The 26,559-nt window shown below is 37.3% G+C and overlaps 1 pseudogene; it reads left to right on the top strand.

The window, feature by feature from the left end:
- The first annotated feature begins 16,087 nt into the window (after positions 1-16,087).
- LOC119508336 lies at positions 16,088-16,985 on the top strand (annotated as a pseudogene).
- Positions 16,986-26,559: the final 9,574 nt, after the last annotated feature.

Genomic DNA, 26,559 nt, shown 5'->3' with positions numbered 1-26,559 from the left:
TTCCAACAGCGGTCTTCAATATGTCTGTCTCAGCTCCAGCTCGCTATAAGCTCCTTCTGTCTGAGCTTATATAGTGCTCCAGTAAACTAAACAAGGCCCATGCTGAATGGGCGGGGCCACGCCTCCATGGAAATTATCCAGAGTTATCACCTACAGTCAGGTGGGGTGCATCTCCATGGACACTGAACCAATAGGTTCCAACCTAATCCACACTAATACATCTGCCCCCACAAGAATGCATTAAAAAGAATATGGCTTTTTCTGGGGGACATAAATATACAAGCCAGCACAAATGTGTTTTCTTGTAAGTGACAATGATAATAACAACAATATTATTGCCATCTTTATCAACTATCAATGTAGCCTTTCTAGCAAAATAAAAAGCTAGGCATTAAATGCTGAAATATAATTAACATATATATTCAAATCCAGACAGAATCCCAAATCTCATTTTAGGCAAAATTTCCAAAGTAATATTTCTTCTGTTTTGTTGTGTTTTTAGCAAGATCTGCCAAAAAGTCATTTAATTGCCCAGTTCACATTTTTCTTCCTTGTTTTCTAACTTCTAAAAGATTGAAATGGATAAAAGACAGATGGAGAGGGTGAGAAAAGAACAGTAACAAAGGACCAAGACTGTCAGTCATTAAATAATTGAGAGCTAACTTTTCCACTGCCATACTAATTGTGTGTGTTTGTTAAGTTGTGCCCTGTGACCAGAACAACTTGCCCACTTGTATTTCTCCATGAACAAATAGGATAGATGTCAGAGCAGGCCTTGGAATATATTGAAAACTGAGGACTCAATGGATCACTCTGACAGCAGATTAAATAAGTAATACATGAGCATCAATTCCAAACATTCTTTCCATTTAACTTGCAGCACTGCATCAAACATCAGGCAACTGTGTAAGATGAAGTAGGACTAAAACAGGAAGGAAATTATAATAATGTAGCTTGCAATACAACTTCATTTCAAATAACATTTTTCATATAAACTGGTGTCCAAAGTGCTTTTTTGAAAAAAAAAAAATAGTACAAGAAAGTGGACAGCAGGTGGTATAAATTACAGAAAACAGTGGTGCAAGGATATTATATGTGGAACAAATTAAAGCATTCCATCATAAAGCCAAGATCAGTGGGAGAGAATGTGAAGAGTTACAGCAAAGTATATACTTTTAGATGAGTTGTAAGAACACTGGACATGGGTAAGGAAGTTGTTTTTCTCCCCGCTTACGTGTTTTCAAGAAGAAGTTTTACTATTCTCTGTTACTAGAGAGCTTTATGCTGTGGGTTTGATAAAGCTGATTTTTAGGGTACTTTAATTTGTATATTGCAATTAATGAGAAGGAAAAGAGTTCTGTGTGAAGCAAAAAACTCCCCCAAAATGGGCTGACTGTCTAGAAGTGTCAGGTCTACAGGTGGCAGAATAATTGAGCTCATGGGCTTTGCAATCAGGCCCACCAGATACACGCCTTAACTTTCTTGTGAACTGCATGGCCTCAGACACTGTATAACCTCTCTTTGCCTCAGTTTCCTCATCTCTAAAATGACAATTGCAATAATAAAGATTTAATGACAAAATTCATGCAAAATGTTTGGCACGGGGTCAGCAGTTTAGCCATTTAAAGTGTCATTTATTCTCTGAATATTAGGCGTAAAGAGGAGGTCTGAGTCCCCATGGGAACCCCCAAACCACCAGTGCCTCCTTGAGGACCTCCAGATTTGTCGAAGCCCAGTGATGTTCTGATAAAGTCAGAATTCGTCTCGAACCGCTCGCCCACAAGGGTGAACCACTTGCACACCTACCTCCAGAGGCACAACAGCAAGGCCCAGCATTCAAGGGTATGAATCTCTATTGTCACATGACTTGGTTTTGTAATCAAGAATCTGAAACAACAGAAAACTGATACTCCTAAATTCTAACAGAAGACCCAGAATAGGTTAAGGAGGTCTTTTAGTAAGAGGATAGTGAAGGGAAGTTAGAGCATATGTGTGCATCCATTTAACAAATGATTTTCGAGCTTATAAAATCAGAATTCACCAGCCCCTTTGCTTCGGTCTTGCTCTTACTGGCTCCCTAGATTATGGTTCTGCTGTGCAGCCTTGCTTCTCCTTTCTGTCTTAGGTGACTTCCATGAATGTATTCCATGTGGGAACCTATGGTGTCCACCATTACCCCTGCATTAGTTGCATATTGCAGGACAATGTGTTATCTCAAAATTTAGCATCTTAAAACAATCAGCATTTATTGTCATATAATTTCTGAGAGTCGGGAATACAGGAATGGCTTAGCTTTGTAGTTCTGGCTCAGCGTCGCTCGTGGGGTTGTGGACCAGCTGCTGGCCAAGTTCACTCACGTGGCTGTCGGCAGGATGCTGACATGTCTCAACGTGTGGACCTTTTCGTAGGACTGCTCATGCTTTGTGAGCTGGCTTTCCCCAGAACAAGTGATCCACATGAGAGAAACCAAGGCAGAAGCCACACGGTCTTTGATAAGCTAATCTCAGAAGTGGCGTGTGACTGCTTCTGCTGTGTTCTATCGGTCACACTGACCAACTCTGGTACACACAAGGAAAGGTACTGCACCAGGGCGTGAGGATGAGGAAGAAGGTAACATTGTGGTCACTCTTGGAAGCTGGCTACCACAGCCCCTGTGATTAACTATTCTTGAGACCCAGTCACTTTTGGATTGACACATACGCTTCAGTTTGTCTCAGATTTTTTGTTCCTTCCAGGCTAACCTAGTGTTAAACTAATGAATGAGGCTGAAGCTTTCCTTTCTCAAAGTATAAATCAAAACAACTACCCCGTTCCATATAACATAAATACTTTAAGACTTTTATCTGTTCTTACAAGTAACCTGAGTACGTTTATTGAAGAGCATTAGCTACTAGAAGTCAAGGACCATATGTCTATAACTGACTATGTACATTCAGGTGTCATTCTTTTTTTGAGAAGTTAAAAGTCATCATCGTCATCATCATCATCATCAATAGATAAAAGATTCAGAGAACTGTTGCCTTGAGCTTTCTTTCCTTTGCTCAAGGGTCTCTGTTCACTCAGAATAGCTTTCTACCCCTTTCTCCAAGTGCTCAAATCCTTTTTAATGGCTAAATTTCAGTGACACCTCCTTCAGGGAGCCTCCCCTGATCTTTACCCCCTACCTTCTCTCAGTGTATTCACATTTACATTTCCTTTGTACCTCTCTCTTCCCACAGTTTACCCTTTAGAGGGTAAGGAACTGCCAGTGCTCTTGTGATAGAACTTTGTCTAGGTCTTTTTCACCAAAGTAAAAGGGGCAGTGCTGGGAGTTGATCTGTTAGATGAAGGGGCATTGGTAAGGAACCCCGCATGTGAAGAGATTACAAATTACTCTCGTATATGTATGTATATATATATGTATAGCCAATTTCACAATGGCAATAAAAGGGTTCATCCCTAGGATCCTAAGATCGTAGGATAAAATGTGTTTCCTTTCCTGAAACAAATGGGTGTTTGCTTTCCTGCAGGATCTTGACCATCAAAGAGACAGGCGAGTTTTTAAAGCTGTTTGCTCAGTGACCTTACGGGCTTTCAATTCAGACTTGGCTTCAGCCGCCTCCAGGCAGGAGCACTGAGGGCAGAGCCAAGCCGAGCGTTTGCTCCAGGCCATGGGGGTGGGACGCACCCATTTCCTCAGCCCTTACTAGCTCAGTGCTTCTCAGGGGCTGAAATCCCCAGCCTTTATGCTTCTTGTATGGGTTGTTCTTATCTCTCTTTTTATTTAAAAAAAATGTATCTCAATAAAATTGAATTATTAAAAAAAAAATGTGGCAGTTTTCAAAACATTTGGCAAAATTAACAGAACTCCAGTAATCACACTACCCAAATGTGTAAGTAGCAGACTGAGTTCTGAGCCTGTGTGTTCTATAAATGTGTTTAATAAATGAGTTCAAGTTCCCTAACTTCTTTTGCTTGTCCTATTTAAAAAGTTGCATGCATATACCTATACACACATATACTCATGCACACAGACACAGTCACACTTAATCTTTTTTTTTTTTTTCTTTTTTTTGGCTTGTAAGGACTGACTGTTTTCCAATTCTCTCAGCTTCTTGGACATAAAAGCAATCAGCACATGACATGTACTCCCTTCTAAGTATTTTTCCATATACATATAAAGTTTCACATAGTTGCATCATAATGGGAATACAATTTTTTACTCTTTTTTGTCACAACATAAAATCATAGGCAATATTTCCATGTGTTACATAGCCTTGGTAATTCATTGTAGGGCGTTTTGGTGTCTAACAGACCTGGAGAAGGGTCCCACTTCTGTCATTTAGTAGCTGGGTTACCTTGGACAATTAATTAACCTCTCTGGAAATCACTTTGTCTGCAAAAGAGGGTTAATCATATCTGCCTCATGTTGTCAGAAGTAAAAAATGAGTTATGGGATATAAAATTTTAATGCTGGCATATAATAAACATCCAGTAAATTTTACCTGAAAACAATACTCTTCATTAAATATAAATGTTTATGGTAACACAATATTTGAGCATGTGGAAAACATAAATTATTTTTGAGGTATAACTGCTCTGGCATATGATGAAATGCTTATTACACATCCAAAATCTCTTCAGATTCCAATTTCAGCCACTCGAGTGTAACACTCATCTGTTGTCACTGAGTACAATGGCCTCTTTGTCTAATTACAGTCTTTTTATGTGGGAATATTTTTTAGTTGATTCTCCTTGTGTCTTTTCCTTCCTCCATCCTGGCACACTGCTCCCCAGAACAGCTAATAAAAATATTAGTCTGTTGGCCTGTATGTTTACACTAAGGATATTCATGGGCTGATCTCTGGGTGTTTCATGTGATAGTCAACATTGCTTGGAATGTGCAGTGGAATTTCAGGATGTTTATGTATCGGGGAAGTGGTTAAGCAACCAGCACATGAATGGTAGGCTTTGCAGAGATCAAACATGTTCATGAGGAAGTCATCAACTTTCAGGGTTCTGTCTGAATCCTCAAATTATTTGTGAAACCAAGGAAACAGGAAGAATGAATTCTGGTGACCACTGCAGAGGGACAAATGGGGCTTTGGCCAAAATACTCTTTTTTTAATTACTGAAGTTCTGTAAATAAGCATATAGCACTGATTGACATTTTGAATCTTTATGAGTATCTACCAATATGGTTGATCTGGAAGTAATTAAACAATGAACAGTGAAATTTTACTAGAGCTGAGTTTGGGTATTTATTTATTATTTTATGTGGGAGGGAGTGATGCGATTGAGATGATGTATTGGACAGGGTTCTTAATTGCAATCTACAGAATCCATTTTTGAAAAATTTAGCAGAAAATGAATTTATGAAAGGATATCAGGTAGTTCGTTGAATCTCTGGTAGGGCCAGAGAATCAGACAATAATACTGAGCATCCATGAGCAATGGACAAAATCACACTTTTTCTAGCAAAAACACCATTGGCCCTGACAGCTTGGCATTTATTATGCTCAGGACCGGATTCTAGAAGTATTGCCATTCCCAGCCCCCAGGAATCCCTCCACCACCCAGCTTGGCGAAAGACCAGTCTTCCTGGGTGCACCTGCCTTTTTACATGGTCCCTCTGAATCTGAATTCCAAGGACAGTCTGGTTAAAGGAAGCAAGGTCATATATTTGCACCCTGATATAGGGACTCTGGGAATGCAAGTTTTTGGCCTCCACTTTGGGAACGTGAGACACACAATGTGGAAAACTACCAAAACATAGGGAAAGTACTCAAAGATGTTGGGTAGGTCAAATGGTGAATGTACGTTACAGACTGGCTCAGAATTGGTCATTTATAGAGTTTTGTATACACTGTGGATTTCTGTCCCTGAGGAAATTCCCTGCTGCCTAGTACTCCTCAACTTGCTATAGATGGACCCCACATTCCGAGATCCTAGGATTGTTAAAATCCTTTGCTTCCACAAAGAAACATTCCTTTTACAAAATATGTATCCTTACTTCTCCCAATATCTCAGATTAGTTTTGGAATACTGAGATGAAATAAAAACTGATAAATGTGTGCAGATGTGTATGTGTCAACATACTAGAAACATCTAGACATCACATATTGCCATAATGGGCACTAATAATCTCATTTCTGGATTATTTTAGAGATAATTATAATTTAAAAAATAGTAAATTGTTTCCTGGAAATTTGATGGCATAAGAAGGATGTAGAAAGTATATGTGAGATAATTATAAAATGTCTTCTAATACAAGAAAATAATATATAATTTTGCCAGGGTTTTAGTTTCCTTGGCTTCTCAAACAAATACCATGAAATGAGTCAGGTTAAACAATGGGAATTTCTTTGCTCATGATTTGAGGCTGGGAAAAAGTCTAAATCAAGGAGCCATCAAGGCAATGCCTTCTCCCTGAAGACTGTGTCCTTCTGGGGCTGGCTGCTGGCAATCCTTTATCCCTCACTTATCACATGACAAGGCATATGGCAGTGTCTCCTGGTCTTTCCCTTCTCTTCTGGGTTCCATTGAATTTCAACTTCTGGCTGCTCTCCATGGCTTTCTCTCTCCATGTTTGAATTTCATTCCACTTATAAAGGACTCAAGTAATTGGATTAAGACCCTCCTGATTAAGGTAGGCCACACCTTAACTGAAGCAAATTCATCAAAATGTGGTTACTTTTGATGGGTTCACACCCACAGGAATGGATTAAGTTTAGGAACATGTTTCCCCGGGTTCCATCGCTCCAAACCACCACGGCCAGTATTAGGCATGGTAATGCTAATTAGGTAGAATGCTAATTAATCACTCTAATTGGAAATATAATGCTTAAAATGGTCATTGTTTCCAAATAATAACCATAAAGTAGTTAGATGGGATGAAAAAGAACATGATCTTCCGTGGTAGATATACAAACTTTATCAATCTTTGACATTCATAGCTAAATAGGATTCAATTTGTTCTGTTAAATCTAATGAAGGCTAAATAATTAATTTATGGAGAGAATTCATGAATACATGTCAAGGAAATCACAAACCAGGTTTGAATAACTGATTTTACTAATGATGAGTTTCTCACTGAATTTTCTGTATACACTGGAGATTTGCTGTAACAGTAGTTAGTGTATTTTGAAATATCTTTTAAAATTACAAATGCAACATAATTATTGGAGAAAATTTAGAAATAGAGAAAAGCCAAAAAAGAAAAATAAGACAAGAAATAACTCATTACCTCATAATTTGGAATATAAACTTCGTTGAATATTTCCATTGTTTTTTTTAATAAGAATGAAAACAAAAACAAAGTTTGTAAAAAAAAATGAAAATATACTGTTATGTAACTTACTTTCTGCTTTTTATTAATTCTATTCTTTGAAAATCTTTTCACTTAATTGCATAATTACATAATTAAATATGTAAGAAGTATTTTATAGTTTTTAACTGTTATTCTGTAACATTAAGGTTAATAACAGCAAAGAATTCTACTGCTGTAATTAGTTTCCCAGTTTGCCTATTGATGGACATTTACCTTTTCCTAATTTTTTAATATTTTAAATAGTCCTATGAAGAACATTCTTATAACCATTTCTGTGTTACATATCTATAAATATTCTGAGTAGTGGAATTTCTGGGGCAAAGGCTATGCAGATTTTAAGGCTTTAGATAGAATTACCAAATTTCTCTTGAGAAAGTTTATTCCATATCACTTCTCTACTAGCACTACAAGTATACCTGTTCTTGACGTTTTCACCCTTAACCTGTGTTAGCACAGAGCATTATCAATTTTAAAACTTTACCTAAGGTATGACACTGTTATTCTAATTTAATTTTTTTACTGTTCCATAGAAGCTTTTAATCAACCTTTACTCTTAGGAGTTTTGGCTATTATTAGAAAGGTCTTCCCCATCCCCAAATTAAATAAGCTTTCACATGCATTTTAATCTTATTCTTTTAAAGCCTCATCATGTGCATTTACTTTTCTAATCCATCCTGAGTTTACTTGAGAGCTAAACTTACCCTTTTTTTCCAAGTGATTAGCAAATTGTCCCAATATTTTTGAAATTGACTGGAATTATGCACATGATTTCATTATTTCCCAAACAACTCTAATTAGTAAAATATAAAATTAGGCTTCATTTTAAATTGGCCCTAACTATAAAATAGCCCCCATGATGTAACTTTGAGAATTATGTTGTTTTATTATAAAGGTCATGTGGATTGACTTTGGCCAGATGTTGGTAAACTTATTTTTAAGAATTTTGTGAACATGACCTATGATAACTCCCTGAATAGCAATCTCGAAAATTAAATCTTCACATATACAATTTGGTTTCAGTCAAGGAAGGTTGTACATAATTTTCTCCATAACTACCTCTCATTCTAATCTTGAAAATAACGCTAAAAGACTGTGAGCATAATTAATTTCAATGTGTCAAATTAATTCTCGTTGTTCTCTAACATTTCCAATGAGTATATGGCCATCATGATTATTTAAACACAAATAGCTATCCCATAAAACCTGGAAGTGCATTCTCCAATTCACTTAGAACTTCAAACTGCCACCAGATAGGGTCATTAAGTCTTTGCCAAACTGGGTCCAATATAAGGTAATCACCTTAAAGCAAAAGTGCTGTAACTTTTTAGTCAGCATTCTTATTATATATACAGTTTAATTAATTATGCAGTTAATTATTTATTCATCTCTATTCAACCATGATTTTAGCTTAATGAATGAATATCAAATTTATTTATTTAACAATAATGTATGCTAGTAAATATTGGAGGTTGTCTTAAAAGCTTTGTTCTCAAGATGAGCATACAAAATTCAATAACATTCTATATAACCCTATATAACCCATAATTAACTGGAAAACATAATATACAAGATTATCTCATTCATAATAAGTACAAAACATATAAAGTACCAAGGAACACTACTAACAAAAAAAAATGTGCAAGGCCTTTATACATAAAATTGAAAAGCATTGTTAAGTGGCATAAAACAGACCTAAAAAATTGAAGAGCTAGACAGTGTTCATGGATAAAAAAACTAAGTAATATAAAGATGTCAGTCTCTCCAGATTAATCTACAAATTAGACACAATGCCAATCAAAATAGCAATAAACGTCTTCATGAAATTAACACCCTGATACTAAATCCACATATAATAACAAATTACTTAAAACAGTCTGTTTAATATGAAAAAGAACAAAGTGAGAGTAACTTGCCTTACTTGGCCAGTGAAACAGAATAGAAATCCAAGAAGCAAATCCATGGCAGCATCCCAAAAGCCATAGAAAAGGAAGAGAATTGGTCATTCATGTGGAGAAAACAAATCTAAATTAAATTAAAAGTTTATCTAGCATGATCCAAATATAAATTCTAGACCAATAAAGAACCTAAATATTTTAAACCATAGCTTTAAAACTTTAAGAGGAAAATATAGAAATTTATTGTTTTCATCTCAGGATAAGGAAGAATTTCTGAAAGACATCAAAAGCACAAGACAAAAAAAGAAAGAAAAGTGATACAACTTCCCATATTAAACTTTAAAGCACTGTGAATCAAAATACATCACAAATAAGTATCAACAACAAGTCCTGCACTGAGATATTTGCAACACATATTCATATATGTATGCACACCTTATGGATCAAAATTTAAAAATAAGCATTCCAGTATAAAAATAAATGGTTAATTCATAGGAAACTTAAATGGCCAATGAACATAGGAAAAGAAATGCAAATTAAAACCAGAAAAAGTCATCTAATCCCCCTTAAAATTTAAATATCTAGTAGCTCTAAATTTTGTGATAATGTGTAGAAACTGAAACTTCTATACATACACGGCTGATAGAATGTAAATTGTTCATCATTCACCAGGGCAATTTGGTAATATCTAATAAAGTTCAAGATGCTTATACTCTACAACCCTGCAATCCCACTTCAAGGTATATATCATAGAGTAACATTGTAACAGCAAAAGACAAAACAAAACAAAACTGGAAACCACCTAAATGTTCTATAGATAGTTGAATGGATAAATAAGTGTAGTTATTATATTATTTTACCATTTATATAAACTTTAAAATACAACAAACAATACTATTAGTTGATTATGGATATTTATTTATCAAAATGTAAAGAAATTCTTGGGAGTGATAAATAAATTCATGATAGTGGTTATTTCTGGGGAGGGTGGAAGGGATGCACAGGAAACTTCAGCTGTTTCATTACTTTTTTGAAAAAAGTTTTAAAATAAATAGGCAAAATATTGATATTTGATAAAGATGAATAACAAGTAGATGGGTATATTCAGTATATGTTTAAAATATGTCATAACTTTATAAACTAAAAAGGCCAAATTTCAAGTTTTCTTTTTAAAGAAATGCGGAAAGCATTCTGACAAGTCAGTTCAACTATTCTTAATAGCCTCACAGTTTGTTGTATTTATAGTGACTTTTACATTGCTATTTTATTTTTATATTTAAGGAGCCCTATTTGTGGAAAATAGAAAAGTGTGTTCTGTTCTTTGGTTTTCTCATTGATTACTTCTAGCATTCCCTCACATGAACTTGTATTTTCATTTTGATTTTTTTCCTTAGGAAAAGCAGTGATATTTCTTTCTACTCCTAGCCCTATTAGATCATTAGAGGCTTTAAAAATATTTTTTTTCTGTTACGTGATTGGTCACTTTGTAACTACTTTAGGTCAGGGGAGAAAAGAAATTGTAATTCCACACTTTTTGCGACAAAGCTATCACTTTGTTGACCAGATTTCTCTGTATTGGTTTTATACTACCTGCCATGTTTGTATAATAAATTTAGGGCCCCACTGTAGAAGCAGTCATATTATATACAGAGTAAATTAAAAAAACAAAAAACCTAGCCATTGCTTTCCAGGATCTTATACCAAATGTCAGAGCTATTTCTTTCATGCTGTTATCAGTTTTCACCAAAAAAAATAATTTGCAAGAGACTTCTTTGCTTTCAGCTTCCCATAAATTTTACCCCAGTTACCTGAAGTCATGGGAGAAGAGCTTTAATGGTTCATTTTTATTTCATGAGAAACAAGATTGACATTTGTATCGCTTTCTACATAATCTGTCTCTAAATCACTATTTATTCTGTTTACATGCCTCAGTATCATGGAATTCACATGCCTTTTGGTCTAATCCCTGAAAAATTTGCAAGTATAAATGTCCCATCTTAGAAATTTGCATGAAAAGGAGACAACTATTAGAATCCTTAAGAAAGAAGGTGCTTGTGTGAAAGAGGAAGCATTTACCTTTCCTTCTAAAAATTGCCTTTAGGTAATATTAACTTGCTGAACAACTGTATTGATGTCAGTTGTTCAGTTGAAGCTGAGGTTTAGAAGAAATGAGAATGATCCTCTACCAGTTTCTGGGTTTGTCTGATGTACTTAAGGATAACGATGTGTTAAATTTGCCATTATATAGCAACTAAAGAGTTGCCCATGGAATTATTTTTTATTTAAAATCTTTTTCTGACTATTGGAGAACAAATAGAAAATATAGTTTAGTTATTATGTTTTCAGTTACCACTGGATTGGAAACACAGCATATTAAATAAAAGTAGATGTTAGAGATGGAAGAAGATGGAGGCATAGAGAAGAGTGGAAGCTAGTTTGTTCCCCTGGTGCAACTAATAAACAACCAGGAACAACTAGTAAATAATCTGGAATAACTGTGGGGGGAAAAATGTGACTGTCCACTCATCATACACCGACCTGAATTGGGAGGAATGCCCGAGATCACAGCATAAAATCTGTAACTAAAAACTGCGGATCCAAGCCAGAAGCCCCCTCCCCCCACAGCTCAAGCTGGAAAGCCTCATGGTACTAGAGAGCAGCACTCTCCCAGCAAGTGAATATAACTTAGCTGAGCTCCAACTGGGGCTTTAATTAACAAACATGGACTGCTTAATGCAAGATACGAATCCTCAACAAGCAAACAGAGGATTTTGGTGAAGACGGACCTTGGAGAGCCAGAGGGTGGCCGTGAACTGGCCCTGAAGGGGATTTTCTGTCCCTTTTTCAACTCAGTGGAGAAAGCCTCAGCCATTTTCAGTTCCCAGGGCTCTGATTTGGACAAGGGTAGAGATAGCACAGGCAGAGATACTATTCAAATGCTAATGAACTCTCCCTATGGGGAGGTATCTTCCCTAAGAGGAAAGAGGTGGGTTCCAGCTCTACTACCTGCCTTCCATTCAGAACCAGACCCCAGAGCCTGGGGGGAAAACAGCCACAGGCCACACCTCCTTACACCAGTCTAGAACTACAGGCTGACATGTGCTGCCTGTTGGGCAGAAAAGCACAGTGACTCGAGGCCTCACGGGGTGCACCAATCTTCTAAGACACCCTCAGTGAAACTGAATACTGTTTCCTCCTTCCAAGACCTGAGCCCATTCTGATCTGGGAAAATCTGATTGTGGTAACCAAGGAACCAGATGCCTAGACAACAGAAAACTACAACCTACACTAAGAAAAATGAAGTTATGGCCCAGTCAAAGGAACAAACTTACACTTCAACTGAGATACGAGAATTTAAACAACTAATACTAAATCAATTCAAAAAGTTTAGGGAGGAAATGGCGAAAGAGATGAAGGATATAATGAAAACACTGGGCTTACATAAGGTAGAAAGTTCAAGAAAACAACTGGAAGAATCTATGGAAATGAAAGGCACAACACAAGAGATGAGAGACACAATGGAAACATACAACAGCAGATCTCAAGAGGCAGAAGAAACCACTCAGGAACTGGAGAACAAGGCACCTGAAAGCCTACACACAAAAGAACAAATAGAGAAAAGAATGGAAAAATAGGAGAAACATCTCCAGGAACTTCAGGACAAAATGAAATGCAGGAATGTACATGTCATTGGTGTCCCAGAAGGAGAAGAGAAGGGAAAAGGGGCAGAAGCAATAATAGAGGAAATAATCAATGAAAATTTCCCATCTCTTAAGAAAGACATAAAATTATGGATCTAAGAAGCACAGTGTACCCCAAACATAATAGATCTGAATAGACCTATGCCAAGACACTTAATAATCAGATTGTCAAATATCAAAGATAAAGAGAGAATCCTGAAAGCAGCAAGAGAAAAGCGATCCATCACATGCAAAGGAAGCTTGATAAGACTATATGTGGATTTCTCAATAGAAACTATGAAGGCAAGAAGGAAGTGGGGTGATATATTTAAGATACTGAAAGAGAAAAAACACCAACCAAGAATCCTATATCCAGCAAAACTGTCCTTCAAATATGAGGAAGAGCTTAAAATATTCTCTGACAGACAATGACAGAGTTTGTGAACAAGATACCTGCTCTACAGGAAACACTAGAGGAAGCACTGCAGACAGAAAGGAAAGACAGGAGTGAGAGGTTTGGAAAACAAGTTTGGGAGATAGTAGGATAGCAATGTAAGTACACTAAACAAAGACGACTGTAAGCATGGTTGAAAGAGGAAGGTTAGGAACATGTGGGACCAGAACGAAAGAGGAAAGAAAAAGACTGGGACTGTGTAACTCGGTGAAACCTAGGGTGCTCAACGATTGTAATAAAAGGTACAAATGTTTTTACATGAGGTAGAACAAATGAATGTCAACACTGCAAGGTGTTAAAAAGAGGGTGAGATTGGGGGGAAAATACAATCAATGCAAACTAGAGACTATAATTAACACAAACATTGTATTATGCTTCCTTTAATATAACAAAGGCACTATACCAAAGCTAAATGCAAAAGGCATGGGGGGGTACATAGGGGAAGGGTATGGGACTCCTGGCATTGGTGATGTTGTCTGACTATTCTACTTTAGTTTAATGCTGTCTTTCCTTTTGTTGCTTTCTAGCTGTCATGTGTTTTTTTCTCTCTTTCTTTTTTCTTTTTATTTCTTCCCCCCTCTTTGTGGAAGAAATGGAGATGTCCTTATACAGATAGTGGTGATGGTGCTGAATACATAAATACGTGACTATACAGGGAACTAACAGTTGTTTACTTAGGACGGAATGTGTAATGTATGAACAAAACTGTCTTAAAAAATGGGTAAATGAAGAAAACTTCAGGACACTATGTTGAGTGAAATAAGACAGACATAAGGACAATTTTGCAGTATCTCACTGGTATAAACTAATTATAATATGTAAACTCACAGACATGAAATATAAGTTACCAGGATATAGAATGAGGCTAAAGAATGGGGAACAGTTGCTTATTATGAGCAGAATGTTCAACTAAGGTGAACTTAAACATTTGGAAATGAACAGAGGTGATAGCACATTGTGAGAATAACTAACAGTGCTGAATGGTGTGTGAACCTGGTGGAAAGAGTAAGCTCAGAATCATGCATGTCACCAGAAGGAAAGTTGGAGGTTAAAAGATGGGAATGTATAAAACAGTGAATCTTGTGGTGGACAATGTCCATGATTAACTGTACAAATATTAGAAATCTCTCATGAACTAGAACATATGTATGACACTGTAACTAGAAGTTAAAAATAGAGGGGCATATAGGAAAAAATATATACCTATTGCAAACTATATACTATAGTTAGTAGTATTTTAACGTTCTTTCTTCAACAGTAAAAATTGTACTATACCAAAACTATGAATCAATAATGAAGGAGGGGTGGTTAGGTGTATGGGAGGATTTGAGTTTCCTTTTTTGGTCTTTATTTCTTTTCTGGAGTAATGAAAATGTTATAAAAATTGAAAAAAAAATTAATTGTGGTGATGGATGCACAGCTATATGATGGTACCACGGGCAATTGATTGTACACTTTGCATCTTTGGACAATTGTATGGTATATGAACAATCTCAATTAAAAAAATAATTGAAAAAAAAAGAAAAAAAAGTAGATGTTAGAAATTTTTTAAGTTTTCAGGTTTGAAAATTGGTCGAAATGGAAATAAAATTTTAAATAAAATTAATAAGCATGTTCCAGATATATTTTATTGGAGCGGTTGGATATGCTCCAGTTTCAATTCAGGCTTGAAAATGCCTCTCAAAAAACAATTTGCTGAATAACATTCAATCAGGTTTAAAAGTATTTAATTGGTCTTAATGCAGTTCAACAACCATTGTCACTATGTGCCAAAGTGTTCTTCCTGTCCTATTCTTCTTGTCACAGGATTGAGGAAAACAGTCGACCCCCTATAAACTCATAAACAAAGATAAGTCAGGCAGCAATATATTAAATTCCGTTTAGTGCTCTTCCTCAAGTTCCATTATGACCATCATTTGTCTTGTGTCTTGGGAGGTTTGGTTTCAGGGTGCGTGTCACTGTGTTCACTCAAACTCTGGTTTGTGTTGTTTTTACTTCTTAGAACAGTACAGAGAGTCCTTGCTTGTGTCCACAGTGCATTCCTGGAAACCACACCATATAGGGATCTGTGGTTACACATAGCACATTCCTGCCTTCCTCCAAGACCAGTGTACAACTGAGGGTCATGGTCCTAAATAAGGGACAAAAACAAAAACAAGCAAAAAAAAAAAAAAAGCACAAATTGACTGATTGTAGCTATTTCCAGCTACATTGTCATTAAAAAAACAGAGATTCAACAATGATGTCCATCCTTAATAATTTAAAACAGAAAAATTATACTTTACCTCTTATAAGATGAGCATGAGGCTTATGTCTACCTGGATTATACAATAGATAAATATAACTGTAACACACAAAAAATATCAAATTCAGCTCTCATACATTGACCAAAAATGAATTTATTAATTTAACCAGCATTAATTTTCTGTTCCTTTTTAGAATTTTAAAGGAGAGGATAATTTAGGTTTTTTGACCCAGATCTTTTTAAAAACAAACCCAAGGAATTCAGAATTATGACTCCTCTCTTCCTTCTTTATAAATTTCTGTATAGTTTTCCTGCATTGGGCTGTTTGGGTACTGTTACCGTGGAGGGGATTCCCTTCATCCCGCCCTTTTAATAAAAACTTTCATATCTGTAGATCTTCATATTTCTCTAAGTTCTTCCACCCAAATAGTCTTTTAAGCCCACCTTGGCCATTCTCACAGACTAGGCCTTTGATTTTTTTTCCCCCTCCTTCTGCTCAACAACATGAGCGTGGATCTAGGTTCTCCCCAAAGCCTGCCTTGCCCTGAAACAGACAATTCTAGTGAGTCTTCACCAATGCCTGAGATTTATGGGGATGAAGAAAACTATGCATCCTTGCAAATGTCGTCTGCTGAGGTGCACCAGCCAGAGACAGTCTCTCCTCTTCCTTCCCCTGTGGATCTGCTCATTCAGGATAGCCCCGACCCTTCCACCAGTCCCAAAGTAAAACTACCCGCATCTGGAGGGAAGAGCACAGGGAAGAAGGAAGATGAGGGCCAGGTCAAGAAAACAGAAGATCAGAACCGTGTTCTCTCAGACCCAGCTGTGTATACTCAATGATGGTTTTCAAAAACAGAAATACCTCAGTCTCCAGCAGATGCAAGAACTTTCCAACATTCTGAACCTCAGCTACAAACAGGTTAAGACCTGGTTCCAGAACCAGAGAATGAAATGTAAGAAGTGGCAGAAAAACACCAACTGGTCAAAGAATGGCAACAGTGTGATCCAGAAGGGCTCAGCACCTACAGAATTCCCAGGACTCTACTCTTCCTATCCCCAAGGGTGCTTGGCGAGCACTTCCGGTAACTTCCCCATGTGGAGCAATCAGACCTGGAACAGTCCAATTTGGAGCAGCCATTCCTGGAGCAGCCAACACCGGTACACCCAAGCCTGGAATAATAACCCAGTCTGGAACAATCAGTTCCAGAACAGTGGAGAGGAATTCCTGTAGCCCCAGGTCCAATTCCAGCAAAATTCTCCTGCCAGTGATTTGGAGGCCACCTTGGGAAGTGCTGGGGGAAACCATAATGTAATAGAGCAAGCTGCTAAATATTTTAGTACCCTACACACCATGGATTTATTCCCCAATTACTTCATGAATATCCAGCCTGAAGATGTATGAAGATAAGGGTGAAGATGGGTATAGACTACAAGCTCAATCTGGGCAGAGGCTGCATTACTTCTTTCCTTGCAGAATTATTTTGAAAGCTGTGTGTCTGACTTTATTCATTGGCTAACTGGGGTGGGTATGGGTATGTTATGAGTCTAATAAGAGATTTCAAAGATTTAAAAAATTCAGTGGTAATGGGCCAGATGACCTTGGCTGTTTTGGACAACATACAGGATGAGATAGATATTTGTGACTATAGATTAGTTTGGATATCTTTAGGATCTAGCCTCAAGAATAGGAAGTAAAAGTATAAAATTGTGTGATGGAGTTCTCATTTTAAGGCATTGGGAGGCTTCACCGACTTGTTAAGCTGTCATGACCCTGCTTCATTAACTTCCCCCATCCCTTCTTTGTTTGCTACTTCTCATTTGTTAATTACTTTACTCTTTGTAGATAGGTGTTTTGTTTTTGCTGCATTATAGTAATATTTTAGTAGTTTGGTTGATTTATAAATTTTTAAGTACAGATAAATAAAATATACCAATTTAAAAAAAATTCTGTATAGAATCACTCAGAATCAATCTATAGAGTAGAAGTGGGGGGGGCGGGGTTAATGAATGGTTTTATTGATGATTATACTAAAAGAAATGACAATGACAGGGATTCTCCCATGAAAAACGTCTTTTCCCTTTAACCTCTCACACTGTCTCAATTTATTCAAAGCTACTTTGGAGGCTGCTTTGAGTCAGACCAACCCATTTTGCAAAGTCTTAAATCATTTTCCTCTCTGATCCACTGGCACTGCCAGTGCTGTTTTCTATTTGCTCTGCACAAGAAGATTTGGGTGGATGAAAGCATAAGGAAGGAATTTAAGAGATGTTGTGAAGTAGATTCAGCAAAACTTGGATTAAGATGGGAGATACCTCTTTCCCCTCATCTTAAGTCTCTGCTGCCTTAGTGACTTGCTTGAGCAGTGAGGCAAAGGGAACATTCTTAGACTCTTGTGCCAGGTCTTAAGAAGCCTTACAGCTTCCTCCTGGGCCTCTTGGAACATTCCTCTTATTACTCAGCTTCCAGGCTGTGAAGAAGCCCAAGAAACCCTGTGGGGGTCCACATGGAGAGGAACAGAGAACCCCAACTGACGGCCCAGCTAAGCTCCCAGACAACAGTCAGGACTGTTTTGCCATACCAGCTGGCATCAGGTGGAGCAGAGGAAAGCTGCCCTTGCTGGGTCCCACCCAAATTGCATATTTGTGAGTAATTGATAAATGAATAATAAATGATGTTGTTCTAAGCTAACAAATTTTGGGGTGCTTTGTTATGCAGCAATAGACAGAGATGAAAAACAAATATGTTTCAAGCCTGAATAAACAAGAAGATAATACTTTTTCCAGGAGAGAAAGCAGAAAAGGGAGAAAAGGTAGAACATTTGATTAGGGTACTCTGAAAAGACCTGGGTATATGTAGGGTGTAGTGAGTTGAATAGTGTCCCTCAAAAATTCATGTCCACCCAGAACCTCAGAATGTGACCTTATTTGGAAATAGGGATTTTGTAGATGTAATTAGTTAAGGATCTTGAGATGAAATCATCTCTTATAAAGACATCTCTTGTGCCTTTAGAAGAGAAAAGAGAGGGATATTTGGACACACAGAGAGGGCCATGTGAAGCTGGAGGCAGAGGTTGGAGTTTTGCTGTGAAAGCCACCAGAAGCTGGAAGAGACAAGGAAGGACCCTTCCCTATTATCTTCAGAGGGAGAAAAAGCCTGGTGACACCTTGATTTTGGACTTCCAGCCTCCAGAACTGTGAGACAATAAGTTTCTGTTGTTTCAATCTACCAAGTTTGCAGTGATTTGTTATGACAGCCCTAAGAAAGTAATACAAAGGGTATTGCTGAAGACCAGTGAAAATTATAGTTTAGATTATTATTTTATTAGCCATGGTATCATATATACCTTATAAAAATCTGAAATCCAATTAAATCTAAAGTGTACTTCAATTTTATTTGAGAATATACATGGCAGGAAGTGGAAACTTTGAAGGTAAGAAATAATGTTAGATCCATTATTAAAGAATTTGGTTGGATAGTATAATATAATATTACAATTATCTTCAATAGGATATGAATTGTGCATATAATGAACCAGACCAGTATGGTCTCCATTTCTTTCCAGGAAGCATATTATGTTAAAGTTCATGTAACAGCAACATTATAGCAAACTTGACCTCTTTGTCTCTGACAAAGTTTACGGAAGCTTCTAGAATTTGTCCAACTGATTGATGTCCTGTAAATATCATTCTTTAAAGAATGTGTGAACTTAAAAATGCATTCTTATATCTCAAGGAAATAAATATGTTGATCTACAAATGAGTGAAGTGTCTATATAAAAGGTATTGGCTGGAATTATGCCTATGTGGAGATTTTTTTTTAAAGCTCCATTTGGTCATACAAATGTAGCTATTTGAAAATTGTAGCCCCCTTTTTCTCCAAAATTTGGCAAAACTCCCAAGTAATTTCTCACTTTAATCAATAACTTTGGAAAAGACCTCATGGAATAATATGAGGATAAATAGTTGGTGTTTTAGTTTCCTGGGATGCTCAAGCAAACACCATTCAATGATTTGGCTCAAACAGTGGGAATTTATTTGCTTACAGTTTTGAGGCTAAGGGAAAGTCCAAATCAAGATGATGCTTTCTTCCTGAAAACCGGCATTCTGGGGCTGGCTGGTCCTGGGCTCCTCTGTCACGTGGCAATGCACATGCAATCCTCTCCTGACCTCTCCCTTCCCTTCCAGGTTCCACTGAAGTTCAGCTTCTGGCTGCTCTCTCTGTAGCTTTCTCTCTCTCTCTCTGTCTGAATTTCATTCCATTTATAAAGAACTCCAGAAATAGGATTAAGACCCCTCCTGACTTGAGTGGAGCCATACCTTAACTGAAGTCACCTCATCAAAAGGGTCCTACTTGAAAAATGAGAAGACAAATTGAATGAATAATAGGGGTATGGGGAGGATGAGATGTTTTGGGTGTTCTTCTTTATTTGTATTTTTATTCTTGTTTTTCTTATTTTTTTGGAGGAATGAAAATGTTCAAAACTGATTTTGGTGATGAATGCACAACTATGTGATGGTACTGTGAACAATTGATTGTATACTGTGGATGATTGTAGGGTATGTCAATATATCTCACTAAAACTGCATTTCAGGAAAAAAAACCAGGGTCCTACTTACAATGAGTTCACACCCACAGGAATGTATTAAGTTTAATAACGTGTTTTTCTGGGAGTACATATAGCTCCAAAACACTACATTTGGGTAGAACTCCAACTTTAGCCCTTACTTATAATTCACACTGCCAAATAATTGCTAATGAATGACTTTTCTCAATCTATTCAGTATAGAAGTCTTGCATTTTGGCCCTCCATTGCCTTTGTTAAGGAGGAGTATGACAACTTTTAATTTTTTAGGGAAAAAAAGGCTTCACTAAATAGACTCTAAAGGTGAAATTGAAATTATTTAACTTCTTTTCATGTGTCAAAAAGTTTTAAGGACATAACTCACAGCATCTCTCTGGTGAGCCAAAGGTCAAATGCATTTTTACAGTACTTAACTTTTCATGGAATGGCTTTCACCTTTTCCAGAACAGGTCAAAATAGAAAAAATATTGGAATCCCTTTCATCATCTATCTCACCCACTGTAAATATTCTTTGTATGCACAGTGCCCAGCACATCTTAAGAAAGAAAGGAGAAATGGAGGGAGGAAAGCAGCAAGGGAAAGAGGGGAATAGAAGCACACCTTTAGGAACCTGCATTACATTAAGAATCAATCTGAGACTTCTCTGCTTAGCATCTGAGTATGCTTTATAGTTCATTTTCCAAATGCCATGCAAATATAAATTTATACCTGTAGATTGAGAAGCCATACTCCAACAGGGGACCCTGGTTTGCAATATTAAGCATATCTCTTCTATCACCACCTGTAGTGCCTTTTGGGTCTGCCCTGCAAGCCTGTTGCATCACCTCTATTAGGCCCCCCTGATAACCATGTAGAAAATCTAGATGTTGCTAAGCACTGCAGCTAAAGATTTGACACAGAAAAAGAAACACCCTTTACCATTCTGCTATAGTGCCTAACACCTGTATTGGGTAGAGTTTGGGCTTAATTTATACAAATGTAAAGGATTCGGGTTATACAAAAATGAGTCTGTTCTCTATACTGTATAAATACCAGCACAGCTGATATCAGGAATGGTTATAACAAGGATCATAACAACTACCACTTAGCGAGTGACCCCAAGTACCAGCTGCTTTTCTAAGCTTTTTATATACATTATTTAATGAATTTATTACAACAGGCTTGCATGGCAGGTATTGTTATCCCTGTTTTGCAGATAAGGAAATTGAAGTTCGTGGGAGTTAAACAACTGGATTTCACTCCAGATCTTCAGTCTTCAAAGCTCATTCTCTTTCCACAACTCCCACTCTCTTCACTGAAGTTATTGAGTAGCTATCACTATAAAAGGTATTTATGTAGAGTACATTAAGTTCCCAAAATTATTTAGAGAGAACTGCCATAAAGATTTTCCTATGGAAGTCCATGTCCTGTAACTCATTTCTTCTTTCTTTATCATAAAGTCAGTTTGATGTTTTTTATAACTTATGTAAGGCTGTTCAAGTTGCCTGAATTTGAGGATGCCAAAGACCTCAGGATCTTGTGACAGGATTGACTCATTCATTCTACCCTGACCAAGTGTCAAGCACTGGGTTTGAAGTTGAGGATATGGTAACAACATGCTATCTGACCTTGACAGCCCCACAGAAATGCCTCTCCTTTATGTCCAGTGACACAAAATGCAATAATGTTATCAGGGTAGGGAGAATATGTTAAAGTGAACAGATGACACCAATCATTTAGAGGCTCTCAATTGCTAGGCTTGAACATTTTTGAACTGCTGAGTATTTATTAAACACCGGATTATTTCAGGGCAGATAGAAAAGAAATTGATCTCTCCCAAGACCAACATGTAAGCCCCTTCCTTCAAAAAGAAATGTCAAAAAATCATTTTGTTATGAATTCCCAAACAGAAAGTGATGCTAGTTGACACACCTTGAATTCCATTAAAGCATTAAAAGGAGAAAGAATATAAGAGAAGTTTGGACATGGTCGAATACCCTACCCTTAGATGTGGTTAATGCATTTTAATTCTGCTTTCAGACACTCTTGATATTATTGAATAACAAGGAGAAATTAAATTGTGGTGTAGCGAAGCATGCATTGCCAGAAGAAGCAGTTTAATCTGTGACCTATAGCATTGATTTCCTTGCCTAATATTTCTTTTTAAAGCCTTTCTCTGCTGAACCTCAACATAACTGTAAACACATCATTTTATTTATTCCTCCTGCTCTAAGCTTCCATTCATGTGTCTCCTTCGAGTTAGGGAATAGGCTACCCCTAGAGTACAAATATTTCTGACAACTCCAAAGTGAAGACAGTTCTAATGGGAAATACCTTGGCACTATCTCTGGGCTGCCAGCATGGCTGTTTCTTGCTATCTGTTAGGAACCAGCAGATGTTAAATTGACATATGTTAGGAAATAGCTTTCAGAGATTCATGTTTCAAAACGTATAAAGGAAAAACAGATGATACCACTTGTTTGCGTGTGTGGCTCAAACTGGATAACTAGAAAATCACACCAGATGTGTTAAGATGTTTCTCTTTAAAAATATTTTCTGTTTCCTGAGAAAGAACTAGCAAAAAGCAGAAGTGAGAAATGTGCTCCTCAAAGTGTACTTTGGTCTTCTTTTCATAAATTTAAAATTTCTATTTTGATTACTATATTTAACCAAAATCAATGGGACAAGAAGCAATGAATCAAATATTTTTATAGATTTATAAAAATCTATAGGCTATAGATTTTATAACCTAATGAATTACTCAGTTCCCTATAAAAATTGGTTAGTTGAAGCTCTAAACAGATTTTTGGAGGAAAAAACATCATGGTAAACCCTAAAAAATGTAGAACAGCTGCATAAGGTAAGTCAAGAATTGAAATGTTAATGTCACTTGCTTGTCTAAACATTTTTGTGTTAAATGACTCATTCTTACATAGGTGAGGAACTAACACCTAAAAAAACATACTTAGGAAGTTGGCATTTTCACTGTACAGATTATGAATTGACAGGGACATTTATTGTTTTTATCTGTATGTCTGTACCTCCCCCTCCTTATTTACTTGAGAACCTATCTCTATTCCTTAGTCTCCCTCTCCCTTCTTTTACACAAAGCAGAGCATAATTATAACAATATCCTGTACCTTTCTTGTCTTCCCTTAACATCTTGGTGATTGCTAGCTCAAAAACATAAAAAAAACTCCCCATTCTTTTTTATAGCCATATGTAGCTGCTCTCCAGAGGTGAGCAAGTGATCAGAGATTGGCCCATCAGTGGATTCCATCCTCGTGGCTGTAATGATTCAGTGTTGGGCACAAGGCCCAAGATAGGTCAATGAGAGACTCATTCTTGGAAATCTGAGTAGGATCATTAAGAAAAAGAAGCCTTCTATTCATTTTAAAAATGAAACTTATTGGATATGTCATTGAGCTTTCGGAAGACATTTTGTCCTCATGAAGGAAAGGCATATTGAATTACTAAGCCAACAGAGAGGAAAGCAAGAGTGTGGAGGAGGTAGGAAAGGAGGGAGGGAGGGAAGGAGGGACAGAGAGAGAGAGAAAGAGAGAGGCTGAGAGAGACAGACTGACTGCTGGTAGCTTTCAGTGTGTGAATCCAGCCTATCCTTGAATTTCTCAATTATTTGAGCCGATTCCTGTCTTTGTTTAAGCTCAAATTTGAGATGAAGTTCATTCCGTTGCAAGCAAGAGAGCATGACAACTACTTGAGAAATCACTTTAGGCTGAGGTTATTAGGGAAGGAAGGTTCAATGGAAAAGTAACACTGAGCAAGACCTTGGAGGAAGCTGGATTGCAATAAGCAGTGACGGAGAAAGGGGCACTACTGATGGTGCAGTTACATGATTCAAGACAGAGGTCAATTTGAGAAAGGAAGTTGCAAGGGGGTCGTCAAAGCTTAGGATGCATGGAGGATCCCTGTTTGGGATTCTGGTCCTAGCCACCCCATCCTAGGCTTCATTGAGCCCTGCTGACTGTATAGTATTCCATGGGATGGGATATACTCCAAAGGAGAAAGCACATGCTTTCATGTGAAGAGACACATGGCCTGGAGCATGCATGTCTACAGACTGTGGGTGTGCAGTAGTAATGGAGATAGAACCAAAAGGACCAGGCTCCAAAAGAGGGGACCCACATTACAGTCTGAAAATCCTGGCTCAATCAGGATGGAGACTTCAAGTCTTCCCTATCAATATTTGGGTTGCTCAGGGAGAACTGTAGAAGTCTGGATTGGCTGAGAAAGGGCACTACTGAGGATGGTGGCTTTTTAATATTTTTCAGCATAGTGGGAAAGACATGTCACATCAGAATGCATATACAGTAGGACCTCATTTTACATGAAGTCAACACAAGGAAATTCAGGTATATGCGATTGGTAATAAAAAATTATAAAGGCACAGAGAGAATTAAGATTTTAAAAAAATTATTTCTATGATTTATTTTGTTTACTTATTTTTACTAGAGTGTTTATTTGCCTTATTTATAAAAAAAAAAGTGTGATGGGCATGTTTGTATAAGAAACACGTGTTAAATAACGGGGTTCGCTATTATGCATGCCCTATAAAGAGCCGGGGAGCCTGCCAGCCAATTTTTTTCTCTGGGGCAGGGGACAGAGAGTTCTTGGGGCAGTGCAGACTGCTAGGACATGCTGAGAGAGAGAATTAAAATTTTTAAAAATGATTTCAATGATTAATTTTGTTGACTTATTGGTACTAGAGTGTTTATTTGCCTTATTTATTTTAAAAATGTGTGGTAGGTATGTCTTTGTAATAGTTATCAAATAATAGGGTTCACTGTTAGCTATTTTCAACTTACATGAAGGGCCTTGGAATGTATTGGTCGCATACGACAAGGACCTACAGTACATATAAAAATCGAGACGAAAGTTCACAAAACAGTACTTACCCTTACTACTTGTTACTCTGAAATTTTTAATTCTATTCCATGCTATTTCTTTTTCTTTTTTTTTCTTTTTGAATGCCAGTCAGATCCACTAAATCGATTTCATAACCTACTTTTCAAACTAGCAGTTTGAAAATGCCTGACCTAAAAGCCATGGGGAAGCACCAGCAGATGTCACTGTAGGTGACCACAGCAGTGTAACAGCCGCAGCAGGTAACCAGGCAACGGTGGCTTCCTGCCAGGAACCGCAACACTGGCCTTAGTGTGTTTGTTTATATTTATTTTTTGTATAGGCCATGTAGTAATAAGGTTCTACATTTAAAAACATAGCAGGGCACACAGTGAAAACTCTCCTTCCCAATCCCACCTCCCGGTAGTTCAGTTCCCCTCCTCATGGGCAAATCAGTGCTACTAATTTCTTCTGTGTTCTTCCAAAGATATCTCATGCATATACAAGCATGCTTTCTCTCGCTCTCTCTTTCTCCCTCTCCCTTCTTTTACGCAAAGCAGAGCATAATTATAACAACATCCTGTACCGTTCTTGTCTTCCCTTAACATTTCAGTGATTGCTAGCTAGCTCAATCACATAAAGAACTCCCCATTCTTTTTTATAGCCAGATAGTATTCCATCGAATGCAGTGCCATATTTATTTAAAGACATCAGCTTATTAGAATTTGGGGTTGTTTCTAATCTTTTCCTCTTACAAACAATGCTGCACTAAATAACCTTGCTTATTTATCATTTTGCAGGTAGGTATGTCTGTAAAATACAGACATTCTCAATATGAGAATGTTGATCCTAACATCCTTAGGAATGACATTCCTGAGTCAAAGGGCAGGTACATTTGTTATTTTCATAGTTATTGCCAAATTGCCTTCCAGAAACTACTATCCTATTTTGTACCCGTATCCTATTTTGTTCCACATTCCTAAAAATAGTGTTATTAAGCTTTTTGATCTTTGCTAATTGATAGGTGTGCCCGTTTGAATGTATTATGTTCCCCAAAACATCATTATCTTTGATGCAGTCTTGTGTGGGCAGATGTGTTAGTGTTGATTAGATTGTAATTCTTTGATTGAGTGTTTCCATGGAGATGTGACCCACCCAACTGTAGGCGATAAAACTGATTAGAGAATTTCCATGGAGGTGTGGCCCCACCCATTCAGTGTGGGCCTTGATTAGTTCACTGGAGCCCTATAAAAGCTCAGACAGAAGGAGCAAGCTTGCTACAGCCAAGAGGGACACTTTGAAGAAAGCACAGGAGCTGAGAGAGGAACTACAGTTTGCAGAGTCATTTTGAAGACGGCTGTTGAAAGCAGACTTTTGCTCCGGAGAAGCTAAGAGAGGACAAATGCCCCAAGAGCAACTGAGAGTCACATTTTGGAGAGAAGCTGAAGCCTGGAGAGGAAGGTCCTGAGAGAAAGCCATTTTGAAACCAGAACTCCGGAGCAGATGCCAGCCACATGCCTTCCCAGCTAACAGAGGTTTTCTGGACGCCAT

This window comes from Choloepus didactylus, chromosome 13, assembly GCF_015220235.1.
Source record: "Choloepus didactylus isolate mChoDid1 chromosome 13, mChoDid1.pri, whole genome shotgun sequence".
Taxonomy (NCBI): domain Eukaryota; kingdom Metazoa; phylum Chordata; class Mammalia; order Pilosa; family Megalonychidae; genus Choloepus; species Choloepus didactylus.
Note: the sequence above shows the minus strand (reverse complement) of the source record. Positions and strands in the feature narration are given on the sequence as shown.